Source organism: Puntigrus tetrazona, chromosome 21, assembly GCF_018831695.1.
Source record: "Puntigrus tetrazona isolate hp1 chromosome 21, ASM1883169v1, whole genome shotgun sequence".
Classification (NCBI taxonomy): domain Eukaryota; kingdom Metazoa; phylum Chordata; class Actinopteri; order Cypriniformes; family Cyprinidae; genus Puntigrus; species Puntigrus tetrazona.
Window position 1 is genome coordinate 10208314 of NC_056719.1, and position 7254 is coordinate 10215567.

A 7254-nucleotide genomic window follows, 5' to 3' on the forward strand; every position below is an offset into this window, starting at 1 on the left:
CAAAATAATGAGATAGTTAGTTGCAATAATTAAAATCATGATTGAATTCAATATTGATTCAATAATGAGGACCTCATAATTTAGAGATGTCTCATTATTTAAACACTTATTTCATTTTATAACATTTCATCATTTCTGCATATAATTATTACTTAAGATACTTTAAGAGATATTACCATAGAAATCCACTCCTAATACAAACTCCAAAAAAGTTTGGACATTTTAAATAATGGCACTTTAAAATATTTTACCAAGATTGAAAATGACCCCATGATTTATCTACCCCAAGCCATCCTAGGTGTATATGACTTTTCTCCTGAAGAACAAACAGAGTTATGTTAAAAATATCTATTTCAAGCTTTATAATGGAAGTGAATGTGGGTTGAGGTTTCTGAAGTCCCCAAAAAAGTGTATCCATCCATAATTAAAAGTGCTCCACGCTGGCTGGGGGTTAATGAAGGCCTTCTAAAGTGAAGGCGATGCATTTGGGTGGAGAAAAATATCCATATTAAAACTTCTTGAGGGTGAGTAAACTGCGAAATAATTCTCATTTTTAGGTGAACCATCGCTCTAAATGTAACCGAGATTGTCTTGAAATCATGTTATCATAAAAGACGCCTAGATTTCAAAATAATCAAATGCGAGATTTGGCTAACTAGACAGAATCTCCAATAATGGACTGTGTGCTGGATTGATTTTATTTGATGTGTCAGAAAAATACAAACGCTGTATAGAGCGCGGATTACTGCTACATGCACAAGATCATACAAATATCTTAAAAGAGAAAAATCACATGCTGCCTCCATCTGAGAACAAATGACTGAGAATTCTCTGGAAGCGGCGCACTGTCAGAGTCTCATAAGCTACTGGTGACAGATGCTTTGCAAAATGCCTCAGTATATAAAAAACTCTGAGCCATAACGGATTCTCTATCTACTGCATATCAAAAACCTGATCTCTGATTAGCTCCCCGCACGGGCACTGAAATGGAGAAACTTCTGAATATGCGGAGAGGGGATTGAGTTCGAAAACTCCGAGGCTTTCCTTCAGATGGAGGATTATACCAAGGTCACCGCAGGTACTGGGAGGATCGGCATGGCAGTGCCAGCTGCTGTACCCGCCTTCTGACGCTCGCCGCTGTGCTCTGCTCACGGGCAGCGGACGGGTCATGGCCACTGCGGCTGCTTCGCTTCCGCGTTACCCAACTGGAGCGCAAGTTGGATGGCAGAAGAGCTGAGCTTTGGATTACGCTCCTGCACTCAAGACTGGCACCGATGCCCAAGCGAGCAGCAGTGACATAAGAGCTTTTCTCTAAGGATGGAGGTGTGTGACGTATGATAAGGCTGTAAACATCCTGGAAGCTGACGGTATGCATGAGAGCACAGATTATTGAACTGAGCCAACTCCAACATCCCAAAACACGCTCGTTCACACGCACACCGCCAAGTCATATGACTCGATACACGGAGTAACAAGTGTAAATGTGAGCAAAGTACGGCCTCCTGCAGGGATGTAGAGATTCTGTGTAAAAACCTGGGTAAGCGTAATCCTGGTTATCTATCTACTTTTCGTTGCACTTCCCTCTACCCTGGGTCAATAATTAACCCGGTAGTCATGCCTGCAATTCCTCACACTGTTCATTTGCAAACGCTGTTATTTGTATATTAATACACTCATTTGGTATATATGGGGGTCAACGACATTGACTGGATGAAAATGTCGCAACCCAGATTGGTGGGTTTTAAGCGCCCTGAAATGCACCAAAGCAGTATGCCGAGAATTAAAACTATAAAAAAAGGCAGATGCTGACATTAAACAGCATTTCTGGTGGCTCTACAAAAGCGTATAATATCGAATGAGACGTTTGTTTAGCTAGTAAGCTTTATAGTTAGGCTGGGTTCAATCTATTAACACTCAGTTAATGCATTTGATATCATAAACTAAAAGCATTTTTTTCCACAGCATTTATTAATATAGATTAAATGTTAATTTCATGAATGTAAGTGCTATTTTTTCTCACTGGTAACGTTCAAGTTCCTGCAACACACTAACAAATCACTATCATTTAGACAAGAAATGGTTAGGAGAGTTGGACTTGTAACCCTAAAAGGTTTTTAAGATTTTTTAAGATTTTAAGATTTCTATTTCATTTCTATAATGGCTAACTGGAATTTTAACAGGCATTAATCCAATCTTCAATGCATTTAATAGCATTTATTTGGAAATAAAACATTCAATGTTGTCTTTATTAATCAAGTTAATGTATCCTCTTAACAAAAAAAGACGACTAAAAATAGTTCAAAATTAATAAATGCTGCAAAGAGTATCATTTTAACTTTTGTGAAAAATAGGATTTGAAAACAAAAAACCCCGCTAAAATGTTTCTGAGTTCTGAATATAAGCCAACATCAATTGCTTCCCTGACTATCTCTCCTACCAAGTCTGGATTCCAGCTTTATTTAAATTTTTTGTCCTCCAACCAGACATGCGCTAAAACTGACAAGAAGTTCTCCCGAAATCCAAAAGTGATAGCATTTTCAGCAGTGACATGGCTGCCTGGGCATCTGACCTAACACAAAAACACATTTTTCTCATATCTGCTTTCTGCAACACCTCCATCTTCCTGTAGACTACCCAAACACTTAACAGACCCATCTGCAACACTCCTCGATCTCCATGAGACAGAATTTTACCGTGAGCATACAAAACCGATAGGACACTCTAAATCTTGAGTTTTTCAGATGCTACACTTGCATTCTAGCGAAAGTGACGGAAAAAGCAGAGTGGTTATGTAGTCACTCTATTTGAATGAGTGTCATCTGTTTTCATGCTGCTCTGCACTGGAACAAAGGTTGACACTGTGTGAAAGCTTAATCCAATAAAAGACACAAGCACTTGCTTTGCATGGCACATCCCCTGTCCAACTCTTGCCACGGATATCCGGGCAAAGAGTCCCAGCTCTCCTGAGCTTCCTTCACAAGGGAAACGGAGGATGATTAAAAGTCTAGGCTAAAGCACATGTTGTAAAAAGAAGTTGGCCTCTGTCATCTAATAGTGTCACTGTGGCCTTTTATGATAACCTTCCTCTGTTGAAAATCTAATACAACATAGACACCGCCAATGATCACAGGCGCTTCAATAACATCATCGTAGTATACATTTTAAATAGAGCAGACGCTTTTCACAATACGCTGCTCCCTTTTTCAAGACTCCTCTAACTTGTGCCGCTGTTACATAGCATTTCCTGTTTTGATTTTCAAGCTGCTCACAAAAAAGATATACATTTCTTCAGTGTATCTGTTAACAGTGTTTTAACATCTACTGAATAATGCAATACATCCTCATTTTCCAAGCGGACATCACATCAGCTCCGAGGCACGATATAATACATTTTAAATAACCGGAGGCATCATGGATCCCCTCGATCAGTAGAGAGAAATTTTTCATCGCCGCTTTTTGAAAATCAAGATTGAGTTGATGAATTTACCACAGGCCTCAGACTCAACCCATCCATCCACATAAAATATCGAGGGTCCTGGAGCTAAAAACAAAAGGGCGGACATCACAAACCGTGGCGCTTTAAGATTTGGCTTGTCTAACTGCAGAAGGTGTTGGAAGAATAATATATACTTAGGATCTTCTCCAGCGTTCAAACTTGTGAGTTGTGAAGTGTCAAGCCTTACAGATTCATCTCCTACGCCGCGCTCTCGCCCCTAACTGCGAGGTTCAATTTATCTTCCCCATGAGCTGTATATGGCAGAGCGGTTTGCATGACCACTGCCAGCTGCCTTAATCCTAGCCTGGGCTGTACTTACGCGGTCTAATTCAGCAGATCTAATTCAGAGATCATTTAAAAGCTGCGGGGCTGGAGCCCCGAGCCTCCGGCCCCTGCAAAACTAGAGGCCGAGGCATTTATAAAATCCACAACATAGATGCTCCACTATTTACCCTCACAGCTCACCAATCTGTTGCTGAATCTGCGTTCGTTTCATGCGGGTGAGTGATTTTAGTCCACTCGAGTCAGTCAGCAGAAATGGGCAGTACAAACTGACAATGCAATGAAGGACGACACCAGCATCGCTATCAGCTCTGCATATCAGATATCTGAAAAGACAAAACATTGGTCTTACCTCCACAAAACTTACTTTGAGAGCTGCAGCAGGATGATGGGAAAGAAAAAGAGAGAACAATAAATCAACAACACAGAATTCGCCATTTGTCATACAGGCCTTTAAACCTATAATGAGAAGAAGAAATGTCATTACAAGGCTAAGGTGCATTGTAATTGACATATCAAAATATCAGGTTGGGTTATGGTTTGCGTAGTTGGGTTATGGATCACATTCGTTCGACTGAATCCTGCTATTGCTTAACCAAATGTTACATGGGAAGTAGCTAAAATGCAAACTTCTATAAATATAAGTTTAATAAGTATGTAGGCCTCACTTGTAATCCTACACTTCATAAATATTCAGGTGGAGAGAAACATCATGTGGATCCAAGAAAAATCACGCCATGCATCAGTAAGATAAGCGTCTCGTGAACTCAGAGGTGAAAGTCATTTTTAAGTGGTTAAAGACTTAATGGGAATATCTTTGAGGGCATGTGAACTGGGAAATACCACCACTTGAGTATACAGTAAGTACGTGACGAAGTCGTTGGCAGCAACTTTAAAAGCTCATAATTGCATCCTTTGGGAGTCTACTGTAGATTTCAGCATGACTAAAATATGATAAAAATTCATGCACCACTTGTTTGAGTTCATAAATCCGTCTGTTTACTCAAATCTTATTGTCATTACTGCAGATGACTGTTTGCAGTAGATGTCTAGATGATTAGACTCATGGGAGCTGGGATGCATGTTGCTTGTGTTGTTTTCTGAGATACAATGATTCAATCTTATAAATGGGAGTTTCTGCAAGTTCGGGAGACTTTTTTATTTCTCAGGGATTATTTTTATTAAAACTAACAGATTTCTATATTTTTTCTTTTGTGCTATATGAAGGTCATATTTAAAACTTTATCCAATTTTGTGTCCCAATATGGCTACTTTCTATATAGCAGGTAAAACAACAGAATGCTGAGCAGCATGCGTCCGATTCAGACAGCTCGAGGTTTCGTAGTTTATTTTTGTAAAGATTTTTAATCGCTTTTCCAGGGAATGCTTAAATACTATCCAAATCGACTGAAAGAAGGAAATATGAAACTCCCTAATCAAAATCTGAATTACAGCATTTAATATTATAAATAAACGCAGTGAAATGACTGCTTTTTTCAAACAAACTATAAAAAATAGTGTCGGATCTTGTTATGTAACTGACTAGTATGTAGTCTGTCATCTGTGAAGAAATCAAAGTTTTGGGAAAAAAAAAAATATATGAATAAAACATTTTCTGCAACCCCTTTTTGGGCTGTGTTGTTTTACTTCTAATTTGGTGGCCTTTTTTAAAACTGTCTGTAAATGTGGGCCATTATGCTAATGTATCACAAGTCTAGTATCTTATTCTTGATTTTCGAACAGTGTTCTGTGAAGTGCTCCAAGTTGTGGAGGGGAGGGAGATAGATATATAAATATATATAAAATGAATGTATGGAAATGGGAGGCTGTGTATGAGCAATAACGTTAACTGAGGCACTTTTGTTGTTCTTTAGTTCTAACCCCTAACCCTTCCAAGTCAAAATAGAATACAAGATGTGAGTGTAACTGTGTGTCATTTCTAATCAAGCTACTGCAAAATGGAGACATTGGTGTGAGCATTGGTGCACAAAATTTTATGAAAGCTATGGAAATACAGCGAATTGGATATATGTCGACATCAACAGAACAAAATGGCATGATTCTCTTTATCCATACAAAATGATCTGTTTATGGTAATTTAGTAAATCGATTTGAGCAGACAAAATGCTAAATGCTTTAGAATAGGGTAAACTTGTTAACTATTAACTACCACTTGTCCCTCAATAAATTCTCATTTTGCTGCTTATTAATAGTTAGTAAGGTAGTTGTTATGTTTTGGTATTAGGTAGGATTATGTTTGTAGAATAAGTTCGTGTAGAATATGAATTAAATGAATTAAATGTGCTTAATTAGCGCTAATAAATGATGCTGAAAGAAAAGAAAGAACCAGGCTTTCTCCTCCAAGGCGTACATTACAATATTTGCATACTGCAAAGCTAAATATTACCTACTTACATAATATGCATAACGCTAATCACGTGTTCGTTGTTTTAATTATTCATGTGAATAAATGTAGGTACAGACAAAAAGCGATTTGGGACTCACATTACCTTTAATTTGGATAAGATGACGTTGAAAACCATCGTTCTCAAGAGGCCAAAAGGTCCAGGTGCTACCTTAATGGCAGCAGTCAGGTGACTCGGGCAAAGCGCAGGGATGAGCGAGGCACGGAAACAAACCTTTACTGTGAAATAATAGGAGTCAAGGAGAAAGGCAAAGGCTTGCTAGGTGGAGCTAGCGTGAGGCTGGATGGACCGGTCATGGAAGGTGAGTCAGATCTCTGTTGCTACCGTGATAATGAGGAGAAAGTAGCTATGAGAGGAGCTGTTTGCAGCTCTTAAAAAGGTGGAGGCAACAATCCCTGCCTAAAAACACTAATGAGAACACATGGCGGTTTCCCACACGGCTATTGGAAAACACAGATTTAAACTTTAATGGCTAATTAAAGAGGAATCTTTAAGCGATGTTATTTTTGCTATCATCATTATGTGACCATGGAGACGCCGTGCGTAAACGTAGCGCCTGGGAGAGGGAGGAGAGCTGGTCGATTATCCTTCTAATCTCGAAATTACGCTTCAAAGGCTACAAATTAAATCCGGAGGTTTCCAAGCAGATCTTAATGGACTGCTTCATTGGTGAAAAGGCGATGTGGACTATGTCTGTCAAACATGTCAGAGGTGCGAGGGGACTTTAGCGCACCCCCGACGAATCGTTTGCAGTAAAAGGGAGCCAAAGCGCACAAAAAGCTGGGACAAAGGATGATACTAAACCCCGCCGCGTAATGCTGCTCGGATTGCCTGGAGCGAGACAGTAAATCACTCTAATCACACTGTGTTTGTGGAGCTGCTTGCTTGGCTCAGGATATCAGGCCATGTAAAACCGCTCACGCCGCCTGCTAAATCACGAGGGCCGCTTTAACCTTTACAAGTGCTCTCCTCTGCTCCTCAAATTGGTCACGGCAACAAAGTCCTGGAGAATTGTATGAATCGAGCATGGCCGTGAGAGCTGGGACATGG